The following is a 23994-nucleotide window of genomic DNA, read 5'->3' as shown; positions in this document are numbered from 1 at the left end:
ATAATGTCCTTAGTTTTACCATCAGTTCAAGCCCGAAAGGGGAACATAGTCGCGTGACAGACTCAGTGATGATGCTCGTATGTATTTGCAGTACACAAGCCGTGATTAAGAAAGCTGACTGACTCCACTGTGATGTGATCCTGTCTTTCTCTCACACGCACACACACACACACACACACACACGCCGCGATACTCTACATGGCACAAAACTCTGCATTTGAACAGTCAATAGCAAATACTTAAACTATTAAGAAAACGTACTTGCAGTAGCTGATTCAGAATAAGCGCCAGAGTGTCATAGCAAAGTCAGAATTGACCTATTTTTGTTTTAGAAATAGCCTTTGCACAGCCAGCCTTGTAGGCTACTCAGGTGTGGGAGACTTTGAGCTTTGTAACTCTGCAGATCTTATACATGCACAAATAGCTACATAACACACTAAAGAAAAGGAAAACTAGAAATCGCATCATATGACCCCTTTATTGCATTTGCTAAACATATTCATTTTCCTGGCTATTCAAGAGATTTGTGTAACTGGCACAAATGTAACTCATTCATTGTACTGACAACAAAACGGAAAAGAAGCTTAATCGGTCTAGATTACAAACACATTAATGACCCAGCCATTGTCACCAGGCTCAGTAGTGCCCAGTTGTTCAGCTTTGTACTTGTCCTTTTGATATTTTTTCACCGGCCTCACTACAAAAAAATATATTTGAAAAACTTTTTTTTTTAACCCCATACTGACTTTGATTTGCAGCCGTTGTTTTCCAAGTGTTTTATATTATTTTAACAGATGTAGTATATTTGTAAAACTGTTTTTTGTGGTTGCTAGAACTGGTTGTGGTAGAACTAAATCTGCCAACATTTCTCTTTTAGCCTTTGAGACTTTTTTTTTCTTCTTATGTACAATCTCCAGACTGTTACATCATCTGGTCATTTGGTAATGATGTTCCGTCAAATACCCAATATGTATTTTATCATTTCCATTCAAAATTTCCATTAAAAACAAATGTATTGAGGTTTTAATTTGCAACAGTAGAATATCAAAATTATTCAGCGAGCTATAATTGAATGATGTCAGCTGTAAATTCATAAACACATTTGCTGGAATACAATGACATACTGTGATAATTATAGTTATCAACCCATTCTAACTGATTCTTACAAGATTCACAGAAATAATACAAAAACCAAACATTTACATTTGCAAGGCATGAAAACACATGTACATGATCAGTGGCACCTGCCAGATGACAGGCCATTGGTTCGACCTTATCTCTCAACCCTGAACACAATTTCTGAAACTGTGTAGATATGTTGTAAAGAAATACATGAGGACTTTGATCACTATTCAGTCTTATAACACACAGCATCTCCCTGACATTGCTGCATCAACACTACTGCTGTTTCTGAAACCAGGCCTTCTTTCTTTGCGTGCACATTTGGGCGGCATTATGCTAATATTTCCACATAGTGATGTAGATGTGGGAGCATGTTAGAATGAGCCATTTTAGGTAGGCGTGGTTGACCCTTAACTTTTATAAAGAATATCTCTTTGGATTTGAGACTTTAGTTTTTGCAACTTTACAGATCTTCTTTATGCACCAAGAGCTTGTAACACTCCAAAGAGAAAGGAAAACTTGAAATCGCATCATATGACCCCTTTAAATTTATTTTATTTATTTTTATTAGAAATCTTTGTAATTTCCGTCAAAGGTATCAATTTCTTAAAAAAATTATATGGACCCAAACCTTTGAACTGTACAGTATATTAGATAATAATAAAACGTAATTTAATTGATTTCCCTGTAGTCTCCTGGTTTGCAGTGTTGTTTTAGGTGTTCTTTGCAGTGCCAGTTTGAGCATGGCTCAAGCCAAGACAAAAGCCTATTGTCTTTAGTCTCTGATTAATTGTCTTACAGGGGTTAATGTGCATCCTAGGGAGGACTCCTACACACACTAGAGAGCACAGAGGACTCATTCACTGTATTCTCAGTGTACAGTCATGACAAATTCCTGAGTCTTGGTTTGATCTTTAAGCTCTTCATTTTAAACTTACTTTTCAAGCAAGCTGTAGTCTTAGAAAATGCAAACATATATTTGCATTCTCCTCCCTCTATATAAAGATGTCAAGTGCCATCTTTTCTCTGAAAGCCTCAGCGGGGTGATGTTGACTAGTGGATGCATGATAAAATTGCAGATGACAGGTTTGTTTATGCTGTGCAGTCAGGAAAACAATGTGAAAGATGCCTTGATCTAAAAGGCTGGAAATGTTTGACACCTTTGTTGTTTCTTAAAGGGTTTGAAAAGTAGATTGGGTCAGTTATTCAGTTTGATGTGGTTGTATGACTGTGTTGCATATATAACGTGCACCCACGTAGTTTGCATATTTTTCAAATTAATACATTTTGTAGTCCAATGTTATAGTTAGGGATGCTCCGATCAGGATTTTTGCAGCCGATACGGAGTACCGATTTCTTGTCATGGTGATCGGCCGATACCAATGCCTATTCTGATGCTTCAAGCTTTATATAGGCAATGTTTCAATGTGCGCACACACCTGGCCCGAAGTTAACTTCTGATCTGTTTGTTTATCAGTCTGGCTATGGCGCCGACTACAAACGCAGTTAAAGTTAAGGTGATGAGTAGACTGAAGTTGGGCTCAGGTGGTTGTGCTGTGGGATGTGTTTCCCATACATTTATTTATTTGTGGCGCTCACCACAATATCAAAACTGATGGATTTTACAAAAGGCTTGGTTGAATAAACATGAGCACGTAGTGCACGTTTAAAAATCAAAACAAGGTGCGGGTGTTTTTATATCACTGTATTTCTGAAGGAAGATTTTCGATGTCATTTTCATTTCATCTGGCATGTTATATGCCTGATAAAGCAGCGTTTGTGAGCTCAGCGCTGCTTTGTGTACAGCTGTTACTGGGGAAACCTATGTTTTTGTTCCGTCCTCCACACTGTGACAACTCACAAAATACTTATTTTTAACCAAGCAGCGTGGAGAGCTGCTTCAGAAATGTGCCACGGCTGGCTGATAAACACAAGTACTGACTAGAGCGGCCGCGATCAGCTCCAGTGGCCATGGAGCCATAATGTGCCGCAGATGCGTGCAGTGAGGCGCAGATCAGCTCTAACGTCACTGAATCTGCTGTTAAAAATGAACCATCTATTCATCATATCATCATGCAAAACATACACGACAAACAGCGAATTTTTCATTGTTTCTCGAGACGTCATAGCATTTCCACACCAGCGATGACATGACTGCGGCGCCAAATCATATGTCCCCACGCATCATGTACGTCGTCACGCGTTGACGTCATCAAATTGCGATCGGTTCCTGAGATCGGCCAAGTTGGTGAGTACCGATCGAGTTATAAAATATGATTATCGGCCGATACCGATCTCCGGCCGATCGATCGGAGCATCCCTAGTTATAATGTTTCTTGCCTTCAACATAACTTTCAGGCTTTAATAAAATGTCTGGTCTACTTATGAGCATTTTTAAATGTGCCAGTCATGCACTTAGTTTATGAGGTGTTTTTATTGCCCCAGCAATGACATTCTCTTATATCAGCCAAGGTCTTGGAACCTGATATATTACTGAAATCAATACATTACAAGACTCTAGACAATGGTTGAACTAGTTTTGTTGCCAAAGTATTTGCAACATAAATGAATAAAAAAAATCTTTAAAGAAAAAAAATTGTAGATTGTATTGTTTTCTTTAACCTCAGAATTGTATAAATGGAATTAAAGTTAAAATAATCTTTTGATTCAATTGAAACCTCATGTACATTCTTTTATATAAGTATAATTTAAAGGGTTAGTTCACCCAAAAATGAAAATTAGCCTGTGTTTTACTCACCCTCGAAGCATCCTAGGTGTATGTGACTTTGTTCTTTCAGACGAATCCAATCGGAGTTATATTAAAAATGGTCCTGGCCCCTCCAAGCCTTTCAATGGGGTAAGCGGGTGTTTGTTGTCAACAGTTCAGAAGACGTGAAATAAAGTGCGCGCATCCATAATAAAGCGTCCCTCACACGGCTCCGGGGGGTGAATAAAGGGCTCCTGTGGCGAATCCATGCGTTTTTGTAGGATAAATATCCATATTTCAACCGTGATAAACACTTTTTCTCACTTCAGCTAAAACTTCACGGCCAAACAAGATTTATTTGAGAAAAATATTCCATACATGCCTCGAAGCACAGCACTCACCACAACGATACACAGGACACACAACACTGGCCCACGTTAGCCAGGCCAGACAGTGGTACACAGGGCACAGCACGGCGAGAAGGTGGAAAGAAGTGTGGCCGCGTAGCAGCACGTTAGCCAAACCCGAGACAAACGATAGACAATACCGGGCACGACGAATCAATGAGAAAGTGGAGACTCACTCACCGACACTGTCAAGCGGTACAAATACACCATCGATCCGGGGAGAGAGCTCGCATGAGGCATGTGACAAGTTAATATCCAAAGAGGACAGTTCAAAACTCTGATTATAAATCCAGTCCGGCGATCGATAAGTGAAGATGGAAATGTTCACAAAAAACAAAAAGTAGACAAACCAAGCGATTACACGGATAAAAAAAAAACAGGCAAAGAGAAAGTAAAGGTGAAGAGAAGCGGCTGCCAAGTTGCGCACCGCGTACTCTCAACAGAAACGGAAACCAATACCCTTTAAACTAACCCTTTAATGACTACATAATTGACTTGGGCATTGTGGCAGAGATGCAAATCGAATTACAAACAACATCACAGTAGTACAGTAGATGAGAACATTTCTCTATATTTAAAATTAGAATTGTTTTTTGAGTATTGTACACAAGCTCTTCCTTCATGTAAAATAAATGCTTGAGGGTTTAGCTAGACCACTGTAAAATATTGTGTGAAAATGAAATAGGACAGACACATTGCTATTATGGTTTGTTTTGGTTTGTTGTCTTTGTTGTTCAGTTTTACTACTAGTTTTTTTTTAACAACAACAACGATAATAATAATTTGCTAGTTGTATTGTAAATGAGAAACAAATTATAATTTCAACAAATTTACCATCAATACAGTAGATGAGCTCTATATTTAAAATTAGAATTGTTTTTTAAGTATTATACACAAGCTCTTCCTTCATGTAAAATAAATGCTTGAGGGTTTAGCTAGACCACTGTAAAATATTGTGTGAAAATGAAATAGGACAGACACATTGCTATTATGGTTTGTTTTGGTTTGTTGTCTTTGTTGTTCAGTTTTACTACTAGTTTTTTTTAACAACAACAACGATAATAATAATTTGCCAGTGTAAATGAGAAACAAATTATAATTTCAACAAATTTACCATCAATACAGACACTGCATCTATTGCGTCTCTCCATATTTTCTCACTGACACCCCCAACTTGGAAACTCTGGGCTTAAAAAAAGTTCTGAGTCTCCAACTCGTAATTACGACATTGTGGTGGCATTCATTTTCATTCAACTTGTAAATACAATCTTTCTGACATGACTTGAATGCACAATGGGATTTGCAGGTGGTTTAAGTGGGTGGGTCATTTGCAATCTATAGAGCATTTGATTGGACACAAATGTGTGTAGTGCAGGATGAGTCATAAGTATATTTTTTTAACCAAAAGAGAAAAACTGTACATTTTAGACATATATATCTAAAGGTTATTTTGTCAATTATAATATGTTAGTGTAGGAGTAGCATATAGATGGCTTCAAAGCTAATAGACACTGATTAAAAGCCTCAAAACTCAAGAGAACTGACAGAAATCAAACTGTGAACACTTGTGACTGTGTCTGTGGGAGGAATAGAGGGAGAAAGAGAGCAGCATTTGGGAAATGAGACCAAACTAAATTTTGTTTCAGACTATTTCAGTCTACCCTGCACTTTTCTTTTTCTCTCCACTTCCTTTTTCTTTGGAATCACCAGTTCTTCTGTGTGGGACCTCAGACACACACACACATGGAAATACACTCAGGAACGTAGTTCATCTTGAGGCGGGTGCACACTGTAGGAAGTAGGAACATTACCAAGTCGTCGTTATCTTAGACAACATCCACAGATCTTAAAAGATTTATTTTGTCAGAAAGTCTTTGTTTGCTTAGTGTGACTTCCTCACAGATTTGTGGTGAATGATGCAGTTCTGGCAGTGTCAGAAATGTTGGGCCTTAAGCAGTTGGGCCTTATATGCCCTTAGAGATTTTGGATTTTTCATGCAGTTTTGCATCAAGTCTGTAGAGCAGGTTGGTTGTTATGTGCATTGTTAAGCTTGGTTTCACTTTGTTTTCATATTTGTGTTTGTGGCCTTTCAAATTACCGTGCAAATCTAATGGCAAGCAACAATGCGGAGGACTAAATGGAACATTTCTTCAGATTTGAAATGGGACGCATTGTAAAAAAATATATACACAAAGGTCTTCCTTCATGTAAAATGATTGCTCAAGGGTTTAGCTAGACCACCGTAAAATACTGTGTGAAACTGAATTAGGGCAGAGTCAGACATATATCACTATTAGTTTTTTTTTTGTTTTTTTTTACAACAACAATAATAATAATAATAACTTAATAAAAACAATATTATAACATAATTAAAAAATAATCATACCAATAATAACCAACATTATATGCCTTAAATATGATATTCAGGTGTTTCCACAAAACAATACTGTGAATAGAAAGTGGACTTTAAATATTATGTATTTTAATATTTTAAACATACTCACATCTAGCTTTTTGAAATATTTACAAAGCCTTAAAAGAAATCAAGGTTTTTTTTATGCTTACAGTTTTATGTTTCAACTTTCAAGTTCAGTTGACTTTATAAGTTGGCTGTTAAGCTTACACTTTGACATGAACAAAACTGACAGTTACATTTTTGTTACCAAATTAATCACAGTCATTAATCACAATTATTTGTATCAAAACTGATCATCAGTCAAAATGTAATAATTGTGACAGACCTATGAGAATGTGACAGACTAGTGATGCACAATGACCGGTATATTGTTGTTGCATTCATGCCATGTCATAATTACTGTAATTACTAGATGACAACTCGGATGTACTCTAAGCTGTTCACAGACTCTGAATTGTGCGTTTCTATGGCAACACTATAACACCAAAATTATTCTGTGCAATTTAAAGAATCAATACACAAAACAACAGTACAACAAGTATACAATTGTTATCCAAATGCACTAATAATAAACGTATTTACATAATTAATGCAGCCACATTAAACTCTATTGTATGTATTTATTTTCAGATTATTTTTGCATGATTAAGGCATAAACAGAAATATTGTATTTTAACTGCTTAACTACATTAAACTGCTGAAGCCACTGCCATTTTTAGTGTTTTTCCGCATGATGTTTCGGTCAGGTCAGGTGGTGCAAGTTGGAGCTCTCAGAAAATTGTACAAGTTGTAATTAAGAGATCTACGAGGACACAAAGTTACAAACCAGTTTTACTATTCAGAATCTTGTAATCGTAATTCTGACATGGCATGAACACACTTTGTGGGTCACCCAGTATAAATGTGTATTGTGAAGTGTGACATAAAAGAATGTTGATGTCGCACAGTCTGTCGAGGGGTCTCTTTGGGGTCACATCATAACATTATAAAATCTGACAAGCAGCTGTCATTAAGGACAGCAAAAATCAGACAGCGTTCAGCCCTGACTAGCTGTCTAAGATTGCAGATCTCTTGTCATTTTCACATACACTTTTCAGTGACAGCATATGTTTGAGAAAGTGTGAGTGTTTTGTGAGGTGCTGGTGTAGCAGCATTACAGGCCTGCCAACACCTCCCACTGCTTTTAACCCCTCCAGCAGATGCAGCCATCCTGAAATGCCCATCTGTGCTTCTACGTCCTCCAGCGAGATCTGTGTGTTTGTGTGTGTGTGTGTGTGTGTGTGTATGCTCTTAAAGCTGGCACAGATCCACACACATTTACAGTTTGAATACACGGCAGGACTGTTTGCAGTTTGCTGCTGCCGCCCCATCAGACAGTGCTAGCCTGCAGCTGCTGCCCAACATGAATAGAAACCTAAACATGACACGTCACCTTTTTATTTCACCTTTAAAGGGGTCATATGATGCGATTTAAATTTTTCCTTTCGCTTTGAAGTGTTACAAGCTCTTGGTGCATAAAGAAGATCTGCAAAGTTGCAAAGACTGAAGTCTCAAATCCAAAGAGATATTCTTTATAAAAGTTAAGAGTCAACCACGCCTACTTAAAACGACTCGTTCTAACACGCCCCCACATGTCTACGTTACGATGTGGGAAGATTTACATAACTCCGCCCAAATTTTCACGCAAAGAAAGAAGGCATCCAAAAGGTCGAAGTGTGTGCCATTTTAGGTTTCAGAAGGGTGCTCATCAGTGTCCCGTTTGCCCTGCACTGACGGCGGCTTTGTAGACGACTTCTACCAGACAGTCCCTGCAGCATTACGTCACCCAGTGTGGACTTGGAAGAGGGCCGTCACTTTCAAACCCAACACATTATTTAAGAGGAAAAACCCAGAAAGGAGAGAGGATAGAATAAAACCCGGCATTGCACTTGGTGTGAATCATGAAAAATTTGTGTTAATTTTTGTTGCATCAGACATGGTGTGAACAGGCCTTTAGGATCTGATGAAATTTGCCACTTTTCCTGTGCAAAGAATTTGTCGCCATCCCAAACTATAAGAACATACACTGTAGCGGAAACCCTCCCTGCAGCTGACATAAATCATTCCGATTGGACTTTGCGGAGACAGGATCCACACATCTCCCCTTCCTCTGTCACAATTCCAATGTCTGGTTTTAAAATATTAAGCACCAGCATCTCATAGGTGTGGTAGCTCTGGAAGAGAGCATTTAATAAAACATAACTAGCGTTGCCTTGTGTGTGCTCTAATACTCTGAGCACAGGATTTGTGATCGACTCTCCCTTCTTCTGTACTTAAGAGTGCTGGGCTATGAAATATGAATTCCTATATCTCCCTTCTGTGAGAAATGGCTTTGCTTCCAGGATTGTTATTTTGATCCAAAATTGTATCTAAATTATGCATATTCCTATCTTCCCTAAGTGTTGCCTTGTTAAAGTCCCTTGCACAGTATTCAATTCACAAAGTGGGTGTTATTTGTACCCAACATACACTTTTTGGAAATACAGAGCTCTATGTTAAAACTAAAAAATGCAGCCAGGTCAACCTGACTGTTTTATGAAAGCCTGTTTCTGCCTCAGAGTAAAATAAAAAATATATAAAATGGTAACCGTGTTCTGATTTCATGTAATTGCGACTTTTTATCTCACAGTTTCAACTTTATATTGCAAGCTTATTTCTCTTAATTCCAACTTTATATCTCACATTAGGTACAGTATGTTTACATGCACTAATTTCCATCAGTGCGAATGAATCCAGTCCAATTTCTCATTCTAAAAGTTCTATTTTTCTGGGAACCTAGGGCCCTATGAAATCCATTAAATTTTTTTCCAAATTCTGTTTTATTTTATTTTTTAAAATATAAGTCTGTTTTCTGTTTTCAGCTTAAATATTTCTAGACTCTGTTTTAATGGCTAAATTAAATGTTATTATACAAAAAGCATGCCTAACTAATTGAAATCATGAAACTTACACAGTTTAACAGCAATTTATTAAAAGTTTAACAAAAAAATTATTTTAAGGCCCTATGAAATACGTTTTATTCTATTTATTTATTTATTTTACCAAATTCTGTTTTCCATTAGTTTTCTGGATTCAATTTTAATGATTTAATTCAATTATAATAATCGAAGACATCTAATTAATTGATTTTATTAAAAAAAATAATTTATTATTACTATCATTCATTACATACAGCAGGGCGATTCAATTGGCAGCACACGATCCCAATCCGGCCCGCCAATCATCTTTATCCGGCCCGAGGGAAGAGTATGCGAAGGTCGCATTTGCACAAATGAGTTTGTCCACAAGGTGGCAACACTAACCCAGGCCGTTTTTTCACAGAGACAGAACAACAACCTACTGGAGACCGCAACATCAATACACGGCAGCATTCACAAGCGCTTGTGTGAGGGTTATGAGTAGGGATGGGTACCGAAACCCGGTATTTAATCGGTCCCGGGGCTAAATTATGAAAGACCGGAGTATCGATAAGCTCTGACGTTAACGGTTCTGCTATCGGTACTGGAGAAATTAAGAAAACACACATACATTTAATATTGCCATAGATACATTTTCTTGCAAATTCTGTCTCACCAGAGTCGCCAGCTGTTTTTATATGCAATAATATTCAAACATTTGTCTATGATGCATTTTTGCTATTCGCAACTCAGAAGCGAGATCGCGCTCGTGCGGAGGAGCTTCAGCACACGCAACATGAAAGCCCTGTTTAATTATGATAGAGGAGAGAACTAAACATTCAAACGTCTGCTTACACTTTAGGCCTGTGGCTGTTTTATTAAGCTATTTTTATTTTTTATTTAGATTTTGGCTTCTAAGGATTATAGCCGCGTTTTCTCCTAGCGCAACTTTTTTCCCTTCACAGTGGTGCGCATTCATTCCTCCCTAAAACCCAAACTTAAAAGTCAGAATCAGCACAATTGGTGATTGTTGAAAAAAGACCGTCTTATACTGTTGCTAAATTGCAGGACATGTTTGATAAAATGTTGAAAGCACAATCCGCACAAGAGACGCTGTTCCCCACGCTGAAATATGTGCATGGTACGCGCTCCAAAACGGACAAGCTAATTACACTGAGCTTCGGGCGCTTCCAAACGATGAAATACACACAACATATGTCCAAATGGCTGGTTTGGAGAGTATTTACTTAATAAACACATTTTATGTCTTAAGTGGACGAGAACAGTTGGGAGAAAATCCGATGCGTGTCAATATATTGTCTTAAAGTGACAGACTGGCGCTTGGGCCATCAGTTAATCAAACAAAATGCAAAGACACAATCACTCACAGCTCTTAATCTGAATTATGTTATAGCTTTAATAAGTATTAATCTATCAATACATACAGTGAAAACTGTAATTACTTAACTTACTTGTAATACTTAATTACTTGTAATTACTTGCCTGAACAGTAATGTTAGTAGACCTTCATGGAAAAATGAAAGCACTGTTTATTTCATTTAATTTGTATATCTGTGTCATTGTATTTGTCAGTTTGTTTTACTTTGTTTCTTTGTTCGTGTTTTTACTGTATCGTGTCTTATGTACAGTATAAAACACTAAAAATTCCTGCACACAGGTGCATTTACAAATTTATGTATATAATTTCATTAAATATTTATCTTAGTTTTCAGAATATAAAGCAATGTTAATTCAGCTCTTAATTTGTCATATATATATATATATATATAAACAAAAAGTACCGATAAGAATAGGGTTAAAGTACCAAATTGATAAGCAGTATATGTAAGAGTAGTAATACCGTTAAAACCTTAACGATACCCATCCCTAGTTATGAGATATCCTCAACTATAGTTCAAACGAGTATAAAGACAGTGTTATCTGTCATAACTTCTGGCGAGAAATAGTGCAGACACTGGACGAAGATGATTATCAGATGGAGTACAGTTTGAAAGGCTGCGCGTTCGGCTGTTCGCATACGCTGAGCCGCTTCAGACAACGTGCCAATAGCTCTTCAACCAACAAAAACACACAATTATGCCAAAACTATCAAATACAATTTAAAATTTATATGAGTTATATAAGTTCACTTAAATTAAAAAAGTTATATTTTTCAGAGCCTACTAAATGTTAAAAATAATGTTTTCAACTATACTGTAATGTTGAATGGCTATAATTAATACCTGAAATTGAGGTGAAAATGCATTTTTAATAGAGACATCTGTAGCAGTATTGGTATCAAAAATACTGGCCTTTGTTAATAATAGGCTACTTTGTAAAGATAAGCCATTAAACATATTTAAAATATACCACCTTTAGGTTGTTTCTACATTAATTTGGAGGTTCAATGTGAAATTATGGCAATATATTAATATGCAATTAATCATGACTAATTACAGAAAAATGTGTGATTAATTAGTTGTTGTTTTTTTAAATCAACTTACAGACAATACTAATGTTTTTATAGATTTTGGTGTTGGTAATATTAGTTGATTTTACTGCTGAATATGCATTTAAATTTAATTTCTAATTGTATAGGCCCCCCAGAAAGAGATCGGGACAGGCCCCTCCTCCTTGGCCCCCTTCAAATTTTCAATTCAATAATCCGGCCCTCAAATGAAATGAATTGAATAGCCCTGACATACAGTAATAGGCTATGTTTCTGTCACATTTTCTTTAAGTTAAACCGTTTTGACTTTTGTGTTTCTGTTTGTATATGATGATAGTTTTTCTCAAAAGAAACCGTAAAATGCTCATGAAGTGACTCTCAAAGCAGTTCTAAAGATTATGTTTTTGTGCTCATGTAATCATGTACATGGGGGGGAGGGATGATTTTACCAATACCAATAGCTAGGTTGGACCACACTTGCCGATAACTGATTAATCAACCGATAGTTTTTAAAACGGATCATGAAAACGAAAATATTACTACCAGAATATTAGACAATGAACCATACTGTTTAAATGGAATATAAAAATACTAATATTACATTTTACTTATACATTAATCATTAATGTTAGTTCATTAAGTAATGTTAACATATGCAACTTTAAAATTAAAAAATGTATTAGAAAATGTTGAAATTAACACACAATGAACAATAATTCTACAGAATATTTTAACTTAATGTAATTTAAACAATTGCAAATAGATGGTAACAGTCTATTGGTAGATTAAACATTTGATTCAGCATCAACAAAGTAAGATATGATAACGTACTGTATATGTACGGTTTCATTGTCTCTGCTTTAAATCGGCATCTGTGGTGTCCTGCTCTGTGCAGTGCGCAGTCTCACGTGTCAAAACAAACAGCATGTGGCGTCAGTGATCCCGCCTCTAGAGGCAGCTCCCGTACTGTAAAATAACAGCGGACCCTTCTCAACCACTCCAGCAATGGACACAAGCCGGAAAAACTATAGATATGGATATTTGCCAATAGCCATTGTTCCAGCAATCAACTATTGGTGCCGATTAATCAAGGTATTTCTGAATCTGATTGAGAAGATAGTCGTATTTGAGCGTTTACGTGTTTATTTTTTTCCTATTGATTGAATCTACACCCTCCCCTTTCAGTCAGGATTATTTGGATGCATATAAATGTAGCTAATGTGACTTATCTCACGTTTGCAACTTAAAATTTTACAATAGCAATTTAAATTCTGGTGTTTGCAATTTTAATTCCTGTAACTTCAAATTGCAACTTATACTATTGCAATTTATTTATTTATTGAAATTGCGACTTTAATTTGCGTCCATTTAAATGTTTTATTCTCACAGTTAATTCATTTTATATTGTAGCCTGAGGCAGAAACTGACTTTCATAGGGTTTATAAATGTGTGTGTGTATACGTCATTCTTGGGCTTGAGTCTTGTTTTTCTATTACAACTGATGCTGCCATTCATCCTGAGCTCTGTTGCCACGGCAGCAGGGGAGAGTAGGTGTCGCTGGTCTGAGCCGTCCACATCAGCTTCAGTGATAGGAACAACAGATGCTTCTGCTTCTCAGAACGGCATCTCTCTCACATAAAAAACTTCAGTGCAAAAGTTTTACTGTTGACACTTGCACGCGCCTTCCAATCCTTTTCATGAATACCCTTGAGGAGAAGACAAATGACCCCTGTCTGAGAGCTCTTTCCTGCTGACTCTAAAAAAAGAGGAGAATATTTACTTTGTGTCAGTGACGTAAATATTTTTTCTTATGTTACAGGGGGAGGGAATCGTCCTCGCATGTCCCAGCTTAGCTTTTTATAGGACACGCAGTCTGGTAAGCTGTCTCTGTTGCATGTGTGGGTCTACATATGTACATTTTAGCTGTGTTAAACAATTGTGTACTTTATGGCTAACTGCTGCGCTACAATACACATTTAACGTTTCAATATATTGCTTTACATCACAATATAATAATTGGATTGTGATAGAAACTGGGCTGAACAGAAGAGAAACCCTCAACGTGTCAATGTGAGCGAGTGAATCTGCTGGATAAGTTTCAGTCTGTCTCATGTGGCTCACTTCTCTGATGTCCACAGCAGTGCCTCAGAGATATAGAATATCAATTTAGGGATCCAAAGCTAGGGTTTTTAAGCCCTGTAGGTCCATGGAGGTCCTGCAGGGGGTCTGTGGATAGATATATAAATATATATATATTTTTTCTACAAGACCTACAAATATTTTATATACCGTACGTCCAATTTCTAAATGTGGAACATTATCTGCTTTATATAAGCATTATATAACAATATTATTTACTAACGTAACAAAAATTGTTTCTAAGAATTTTTTTTAAATTAATTTTAATGTTTTTTTTATTTTTTTATTTTGGGGGTACCTAGGTTGGCTGAGACTCTGGATGAGGGGGTCTCTATAAGTTCAGTAAAGAAAACCTTTGGTCTAAACTACTGATGTTATATCATGAGAAAAATAATAGGGTGAAATTTTCAAGTTCAGGCATTATATCCCAGTTTTTTTATTATTAAAAATAATACGTTTTCATTGCTGTCACAGAAATGAAAGAAAAAAAGGACACTTCCGTTCAAAAGTTTAGGGTCGGTAATATTTTCAAAAGAAGCCTTCTCTTACGCTTGCCAAGGCTGCCTTTATTTAATCAAAATATAGTAAAAACATATTTATATAAACTATTCAGCAGCCATTAATTCAGTCTCCAGTGTCCTTCAGAAATCAGTCTAATATTCTGATTGGGTGCTCATGAAACATATTTCTTGATATAATCAATTTTGAAAACTGTTGTGCCGATATATATGTGGAAACTGTTGAACTTTCTTTTCATTAAAGATTCCTGAAAAAAGTACCAAAGAACAACATTTGTTTGAAATAGAAATCTTCTGTTACATTACATTGTCTTGACTGTCCATTTTGATCAATTAAATGCATCCATGCAGAATAAAAGTAGTCATTCCTTTTAATCAGCAAAAAATAAATAAGTCTTACTGACCCCAAACTTTGAACATTACATACACTGTTGAACATTGTTAATACTGAGAGTGCTAAAAGAGACTTAAAGGGGTCATATGATGCGATTTAAATTTTTCCTTTCTCTTTGGAGTGTTACAAGTTCTTGGTGCATAAAGAAGATCTGTAAAGTTGCAAAGACTGAAGTCTCAAATCCGAAGAGATATTCTTTATAAAAGTTACGAGTCAGCCACTCCTACCTAAAATGGCTCGTTCTAACACGCCCCCCCATACCTACGTCACTATCTGGGAAGATTTGCATAACGCCGCCCAAATGTTCACACAAAGAAAGAAGGCGTTACTTTTATTCTCGCTGTAGTATTGTTGTTGCCGCCGCCATGTAGTGAAGGCGCTGTGTGATTCGTTGTGAAAGCGAAACTACTTTGTTTGGCCTTCCAAAAGAGGACGATATCTGCTTCGTCATGCCTGGAGCTGATCCATGCTGGTTGCTGAGGAAATACAACAACTTTGCGCTGTGGATCGGCTTTCACCATGGACGAAGCGGAGTCCAGCCCAGGGTCGTCACATGTGGTTGCCTCAAGCCTCCTTCGCCCGAATCCGCCGGCCGCGCCGTTCTCAAGCCCGCCGCCTCTGCTCACTCTAGCCCCCGGCCTCTGCCAAAATTAGACACGACTATAAATCAGTGGTTAAGTTGCATTTACAACACTGTTCCAGAACACTTCAACCCAAATATTCAGATGTGTGCAGCACATTTTATGGAGGACTGTTTACTGATACTGGTAGAGTAAACTACAATGCCGGCAGTTCTGACTCACATTCTGTAAGTACGTTTTCATTTAAAGGATTTGCCTTTTCAGACCGATGAGCTTTGTAAAAATCGACGCGTTTCAGAAAGGCGGGACATAGAGGAGAAACAATAATGTACAGTATGTGGAAAATAATGTGTTTTTTGAACCTTAAACCGCATAAACACATTTCATTACACCAAATACATAAATAATGTTCTTTTTAGTAACATCATATGACCCCTTTAAAGTCTGTGGACGTTTGCAATATATGATTGTAATGCCGCAGCCTTAGTCTACAGTACATTCAGCTTCAGCACTCTAGTAAGATGGATGCACGTGTGTCTCCCATATGTGTGCATATCTGTATAAGTATGCATCTGATGAATTATTTTTACAGTTTTCCTACATGTTCATTCTGCATGCTTCTGAGCACTCACAACAGGTCTGGCAGCATTGAGATGAGGCTGTGATATTGTTAATATTCCTCTCTGTGTGAATAAGCGTTCTCCTGCATGTGAGTCAGCCCTGTTACCACTTCTGTGTGTCCAGGCTCAGAGCTACTGCTCAGCGAAGAAGAATCCCAGCACAAACCCCCCTCATCCACCCTCTTAAACATGTCTCAACCATCTTTCAACAGGCCAACTAGAGCATGACAGCAGCCTCTCAGCCTCACTCCCCTTAAGCCCCCTTAGAACACTCTCCTCTTCTCTCCCTTGCTCTTTCTCTCTCTTTTTCTGTCTTCCCTCCATCAGACGACACAGTCAGGGGGCAAATGTGTCACATCTCATAGCTCAAGAGTTTAATTATTAGGCCCTTCCTAAAGATAGACACTCAAAATGTGGCTCTCCGTTTTCTCATTGTAAGAAATTATGACAGACGCCACAAAGCCCAGGGTTTCGCTCCAGAAACACCTGGGTTTCTCTCTAATGTTCTTATAGGCTCTTCATTAAGAGTGATGCAAAGTTACTAGAAATGGCCAAACCTGCTAAATGCATTAGACTCCTGCCATGAGAGCTAATGAGAAGACATTTGGGGCAAGGTATTGACATGCATTTGTTTCATGTGAAAGGAACTGTCCTGCGGGGCTTAATAGTTTTCAAAGACACATTTTGTTGACTGAATGTCTTTTCAAACAGTTACATCCTTAAACATGAATATGGTAACATGGTTGGTGACTTCTTCTTAGAGGATTGTTTTTACAATCTAAATTTGTTATATCCTTTTTTTGAATTTCCTCTTTCGTGCCAAAGTGATAAATGGCAATACCATACTGGATGCAAAATAAATTAGAGGTGATTCTTTATAATATTTGTTTCAATAATTGCAATAATTTTAAAATTAAATTGCTCATACTACATGTGTGTAGCACTGCTGTCTGCATCTTTTAAAGGGGTCATATGATGCGATTTAAAGTTTTCCTTTCTCTTTGGAGTGTTACAAGCTGTTCGTGAATAGATAAGATCCTTAAAGTTGCAAAGACTAAACTCTCAAACCCAAAGAGATATTCTTTATAAAAGTTAAGACTTGTCCACACCCTCCTAAAACGCCTTGTTTAAACACGCACCCACATGTCTACGTCGCTGTGTGGGAAGATCTGCATAACACCTCCCAAATGTTCACGCAAAGAAAGAAGGCGTAACTTTTATTCTCGCTGTAGTATTGTTACCGCTGCCGCCATGTCGTGGAGACGCTGTGTGTTTCGTTGTGAAAGCGAAACTACTTTGTTTGGCCTTCCAAAAGAGGACACAACTAGAAATCAGTGGTTAAGTTGTATTTACAACACTGTTCCAGAACAGTTCAAACCAAATATTCAGATGTGTGCAGCGCATTTTACGGAGGACAAGGACTGTTTCCTTGAAGAGTAGTGTACAATGCCGGTGCTCTGACAAATAATGCTGACTCACAGCCTGTAAGTACGTTTTCATATTTAAAAGATTTGCCACTGACTATTCAAACGCGAGTTTTGAGCAGTGTAGAGTAGTACTAGTTGTTTGTAATTTCTCTGATTACAAATGCAGACATTGTTTTATGTTTACGCGGTGCGATGCAACGCGGAAAAAGACAGTATAAGTCATTATAATCAGTAATTATGTCCCCACTGGATGCTACAAATGCCTCGTTTGTAATGGGTTTTATTGGTTTAGTCTCGTCACACCGGGACACGGCATCACAGTAGGGGAAGGGGCATAACATTTCCGTCTCACGCTTGAGGTATTCGGCCAATCACAACGCACTGGATAGCTGGCCAATCAGAGCACCCCTCGCTTTTCAGACCGATGAACTTTGTAAAAATCGACGCGTTTCAGAAAGGCGGGGCATAGAGGAGAAAAAATAATGTACAGTATGTGGAAAATAATGTGTTTGTTTAACCTTAAACCACATAAACACATTTCATTACACTAAATACACAAAATAATGTTCTTTTTTAGCAACGTCATATGACCCCTTTAAAACGTGTTGAGTGCTCAGGAGTTTTTTCTATTTGGGTAAAACACTGCGCTCATCACTGTCACTTTTTAGTCAGCCGTCCAATCACAGTGGAGGAGGGGCGGGGCAAATACCACTGACCAACTGTTACATCCTCCTTGTACTACAACTCAACAGCAACGGAGTAGTTAATATAGCTTGTCTCGGAGCATTCATGTCTGTACCAGATGGGATTCCCGGACTACTACGAATATTCAAATAATGCTTGCAATATTACTTCTGACGATATTCAGTATCATAGCAACCAAAGCGTCTCAACTGAAAACAACTGCACCGCAGAAATGCTCTCAAGTGCTCACAGCTAGGCGTTTTCAGCAGAGCGCCTGGAATTCATTCATTTTATCTGTGAATACCGATTTGAAACTATAGCATTTAAGATCTTGCAGGTCACTCCCTTTCTCTTTGAGCATTACTTTTTTATATCATCAGAAAGATCACTACTGATAAAAAGATGTGTGAACATTTATTTCCAAAGCTATGATGACAGGCAGGAGTTGTATGTGCATGTGATAAGACTGTCATTTACTATTCTGTTGACATCTGACAACCTTTCACATCTGCTTCTTTCTTATTTGTCTCCATTGTGTTTACTCATTTTGAAATTTTCTGATAGAAATAAATAGTACAACGAGACGGCAGTCAGACTTCCTTTATGTTTCACTTCTCTAGTTTATAAAAAAGTAAGTGCACTCGGGTATATAAGCAGATGTAAGCACACATGTTGGTTTCATTCTCCTGGTGAAAAGATTGACACAATGTCTTTTAGGTGATGATATATGTTAAATCCCAACTCTAAACCTAACACTCACACAAAAAAGGCAAATTGGCCCTCACCAGTATAGGCAAACCTGTACACACACATTCATGTACCTCATCGCCTCAATAATTAATTACTTTGGATGTTTTTTTTTGTATTCATTTTTTTAAGTCTATATATACATATGTATTGCTGAAGAAATGCAAAATATTTTATCATAATGCAGTGGCGAGCGGTGACTTTTTAACCAGGTATGCTGGGTGCTAAGATTAAGATCCCCCCCTCCTCATCGTACCTCATCGCCTCAATAATTAATTACTTTGGATGTTTGTTTTTGTATTCATTTTTTAAGTCTATATATACATATGTATTGCTGAAGAAATGCAAAATATTTTATCATAATGCAGTGGCGAGCGGTGACTTTTTAACCAGGTATGCTGGGTGCTAAGATTAAGATCCCCCCCTCCTCATCATTGGCTTTTAGGACACACTCAAAGAGGGATCACAGATGACAAATAAGAAACACCGTGGCATGTGTTGATTTAAAAGTATGCACATTTCCTACCTTATTTGTACATGAAATTAATCTCCAATCCTTCTTCTATCATTTTATGTTTATCCTTTGTTATTTGAATCCTAGAAAAACAAGTAAAAACCACCAAATAACGTTTACACGTTGTTACGTAATGATACGCAGTATTCAGGGGGTGGGGAGATGGGGGATTCTCTGCATCTGCTGAATGATTTTTTATTGCCAGTAAATAGAAGTAAAATCTCTCACCCAGGTGATGCAACAACAGACCATGCAAAATACCAAAAATATTTTTCATATTTTTTAAATATTGCCAAGTAAAAAGTTGCAACATTGCAAACAACAATAAAATCAGAGAAGGACTCAGAGAAGTGACACAAGCATAAGAAAAACAAAGGGAACAATAAAATATTCAGAAAAATCCCCCTTTCCTTTGATTTCCTTATGTTTGATATTTAAATTTTTTTATACATTTTATAAACTTTTTTATATATATTTTATCTCTTTATTTGTTTACTCAGGCATGTTGCTATTTTAAATAACCTATATCTTCAACTTACATTGTATATGACAAAAAATGTAAGAAGATTCGTTTTCAGTGCACTTTCACATTTTTTTTTGCTTGAGAAAGCATGACAATATACAGTTAGGGTGTCTTTTAATTTGATTTAGTCGAGGTGGTAATACTCCCAGTTGAGCAGAACTAGGTTGTAGTGTCTTCAGCATTCTGCCCCGTAAGCCTGCTTCGTTTGTTTTCATAAATGGCTCCGACGTCACTGAAGGCTCTCTCACTGGGCACCGAAGAAGGTGGGGGGCAAAGAAACTTACTTGACAGAGGAGCAAGAATGGGGAATCTTTTCTCATTTTGTTTCCACCATTCAAGTGGCTTGCCCATGTTTCTATCAGTCACTGGTTCCAGAAGGTACTGCTGAAGCTCTCCTTCAAGGTTAGACCCAGCAACTTCAGAACTAGCGCCAAGCATAGTGTCATACATCTCATCAATCAGTTTCTTCTGGTTTTCTTCTGTCCGGGGCCTTTTTGAAAGGGTGCTAGGATCATCTGGCTGTGTTTCTTCACATTGTGTGGTTTGTGCATTGTCTTGCTCTAAGCTCTCTTTCTCCTCCTTAAGCCACTTTTTTGCATTTGACAGTGTGGTGTCAGATGAAAAGGCATGTGCCTTGTATCTTGGATCCAGAAGACAGGCAAGGACTGCACATTTCACCTCCTCCACTTTTGTTAACCGTCTGGTGAGACTCTACAGCATCTCCAGTCTCATTGTTTTAATCCCATGAGAGGAGGGACCTTGGCTGCTGAGCAATATCTTCAGAACATTGACAGATGGGATGATGCATGACGGTGAACTTTCGTAGTGGCTCATCTCAAGAGTGACCTCTTCCACTGGAGAAAGGGTGTCAATAAGATTACTGACAATATTCCACTGCTCAGCACTCAGGCTAGTGAACACACCATGCTCACTAGCATATATGTTCAAAGCCCTTTTTTGCTCTAGCATCCTGACCAGCATGTGCAAGGTGGAATTCCATCGGGTTGGCACAGCCTGAATGATGGAATGTGCAGGTAACCGAAGGTCCTGCTGGATCACTGCTAAATGCTGTTTGGCTAGTAAGGAATGATTAAAATGGGTAGCACAGCTTCTCAGCACTGACAAAATATTTTGGACAGCTCTTTGTGAGTTGAGGCCATCATTGACAACAAGCTGTAATATGTGGGCACTGCAGCTCATGTCAGGCAGTTCAGCAATTCTCATACCTTTGACAATGTCATTGCTTTTGTGTTTAGAATTACTTGTCTGCGAATCCATTGATTATCAATGAAATGGCATGTGAGACTCATGAGGGATTCAGTTGTAGCGGACCAGCAGTCTGTGGTAAAACGTACTCGGGAGATACAGGAACGAGTACTGAGTCTTGCTTAAGACGCATATGGGAAAAAGCCTTTATTCTCCTGAACTGAAGCCTATTTCATTCACGCAGTGAAACTGCACGTTATGCCCGTAACTTCGACACCCAGGAGTCGAGAGCTAACAGGTGAACAATACCAGAGAACTTGGGTGCGGCACGGCCAAGGGCTCTGTCATGTCTGTTTATGCAGCGCGTGCCATTTCAAGTGGAAAGGATCCTGGCCTGTAAGGCCGGGACTTCCAGGTTATAAAACCTCGCAAATGTGGACGGCGAGGCCCAGCTGGCCACCTCACAAATATCCGCAATGGACACACCACTGGACCATGCCTACGACGAGGCGATGCCTCTAGTCGAGTGGGCCCATACTCCAATGGGGCATTGGAGGCCCAAGGAAGAGTATGCTAGCGAGATGGCGTCTACTATCCATCTAGAGAGTCTTTGCTTCGTAACCGGAAACCCCTTGGTGCGGTTACCGAAGCTGACAAAGAGTTGTTCCTATCGCCTATAGGGAGCAGAACGCTCAATATAGATTCTCAACGCCCTGACGGGGCAGAGCAGAGATAGCTCTCTGTCCTCTTCAGTTGGAGGAAGCGCGGAGAGCGTAATGACCTGTGCTCTGAACGGAGTGGAGAGCACTTTAGGTACGTAACCGTGCCTCGGTTTCAGGACGACTTTAGAGTCGTTAGGCCCAAATTCCAGACAGGCAGGGTTAATTGAGAGTGCCTGCAGGTCTCCTATTCGCTGTCCTGATGCTAGTGCTAGAAGCAGAGCAGTCTTTAGCGATAGCGACCTAATGTTGGCGGCTTGTAGCAGCTCAAAAGCGGGGCCCTTCAGGTCCCTCAGCACAGTTGGCAGGTCCCATGAGGGAACGGTAGGGGGACGAGGCGGATTCAGCCTCCTTGCACCCTTCAGGAAGCGGATGGCCGCGCTATTTTTGCCCACTGATTGGCCCTCAATAGGGACATGAGAGGCCGCTATAGCCGCCACATAGACTTTGAGTGTGGATGGGGAGCGACCCTTATCCTCTTGTAGAAAAGACAGCACCTCTGTTAATTCGGAAGTGAGAGGGTCTTTGCCGTGGTTTAAACACCAGGCGGAGAAAAAAGACCACTTTAAGGGATAGAGGTGTCTCGTAGATGGAGCTCTAGCCTCCGAAATTGTGTTTAAGACTCGCTCTGGGAGGCACGAAGGCTCCCGTTGAGCGGCCAGAGGTGCCGGGCCCATAGGTCGGGCCGAGGATGCCATAATGTCCCGTTCGCTTGAGAGAGGAGATCCCGTCTCAGTGGAACAGGCCAAGGGGCCGCTATCAGTAGCTGAGTCAGCTCTGATAGCCACAGCTGGTTCATCCACAGGGGGGCTACCAGGAGAACCCTGTGTTTTTGTTCCCTCACTCGCCTGATTACCTGTGGGATCAGAGCGATCGAGGGGAATGCGTAAAGAAGGAGGTTGGGCCAAACGTGGGCCAACGCGTCCTTGGTCTTTGAGAAATAAATTTGGCAGTGACAGTTGTCTTCTGAAGCGAAGAGGTCTACCTCGGCCTCGCCGAAGATCTCCCAGGTTTTCTGAACCGTTTGCGGATGGAGCGTCCACTCTCCTGAGGGGACATTGCTCCTTGATAACATGTCCGCTCCTTGGTTCAATTTGCCCGGTATATGCGCTGCCTTTAGTGAGCGCAGGTTGGGTTGAGCCCACTCTAAGAAGCGCTCCACTAGCATGAAGAGGCGCTTTGAAGAAAGGCCTCCCTGGCGATTTATGTAGGACACAACCGACATGTTATCTGATCGGATTAGCACATGGTGCCCTTTCAGGACTGGCAGGAAGAACTGACAGGCTCAACATACTGCTAACATTTACAGGCAGTTGATGTGGAAGCCTTTTTCCGCCATCGACCAACATGGAATGGAACCCGTGGTTTCAACCAGCGCTGAAGGGGTGCATACGCAGCAGACCCAACTGTAACACTGGAGATGCTGCCGCCATGAGGCCCAGCATCCTTTAGAAAGTATGCATCCTTCAGGTCCAGGGAAAAGAACCAGTCTCTCGAGCGAATTTGCGCGAGGATCTGTTTCAGTGTAATCATCCTGAACAACCTCCTTATGAGGGCGCGATTCAGGTGTCTGAGATCGAGGATGGGCCGGAGGCCACCATCTCTTTTGGGGATGAGGAAGTAATGGCTGTAAAGGCCTGACTCGCTCTGGGCTGGAGGAACCCTTTACACAGCTCCTTTTGCCAGCAAATTCATCACCTCCGAGCGCAAGACATGGGCGTCCTTGCTCTGCACGGAGGTGGGGACCACGGCGCTGAAGCGCGGGGGTCTTCGAGCGAATTGGAGTGAATATCCTTGCTTTATTATGCCCATAACCCATTCCGACACCCCGGGGATGGCCTGACTGATGGAAGAGGAAGTTTGCTCTCTTTTTGAAAATGTTTGT

The 23994-nt window shown here is 39.2% G+C and overlaps 1 protein-coding gene and 1 pseudogene across 1 annotated transcript in view; one reads left to right on the top strand and one right to left on the bottom strand.

The window, feature by feature from the left end:
• Nucleotides 1–23994, top strand: part of LOC107594828 (alpha-(1,6)-fucosyltransferase-like) — a 101206-nt gene that overhangs the window by 23362 nt on the left and 53850 nt on the right. Inside the window, exon 2 of the mRNA XM_016285039.1 lies at nucleotides 13857–13913. The gene's annotated coding sequence lies outside the window, so the exon portion shown is untranslated. The remainder of the gene's footprint in view (nucleotides 1–13856; nucleotides 13914–23994) is intronic.
• Nucleotides 20344–21462, bottom strand: LOC107594829 (zinc finger BED domain-containing protein 4-like; annotated as a pseudogene).

This window comes from Sinocyclocheilus grahami, unplaced genomic scaffold (genome assembly GCF_001515645.1).
Source record: "Sinocyclocheilus grahami isolate Dianchi unplaced genomic scaffold, SAMN03320097.WGS_v1.1 scaffold191.1, whole genome shotgun sequence".
NCBI classification, from domain to species: Eukaryota; Metazoa; Chordata; class Actinopteri; order Cypriniformes; family Cyprinidae; genus Sinocyclocheilus; species Sinocyclocheilus grahami.
This window is presented reverse-complemented; position numbering and strand designations above follow the sequence as displayed.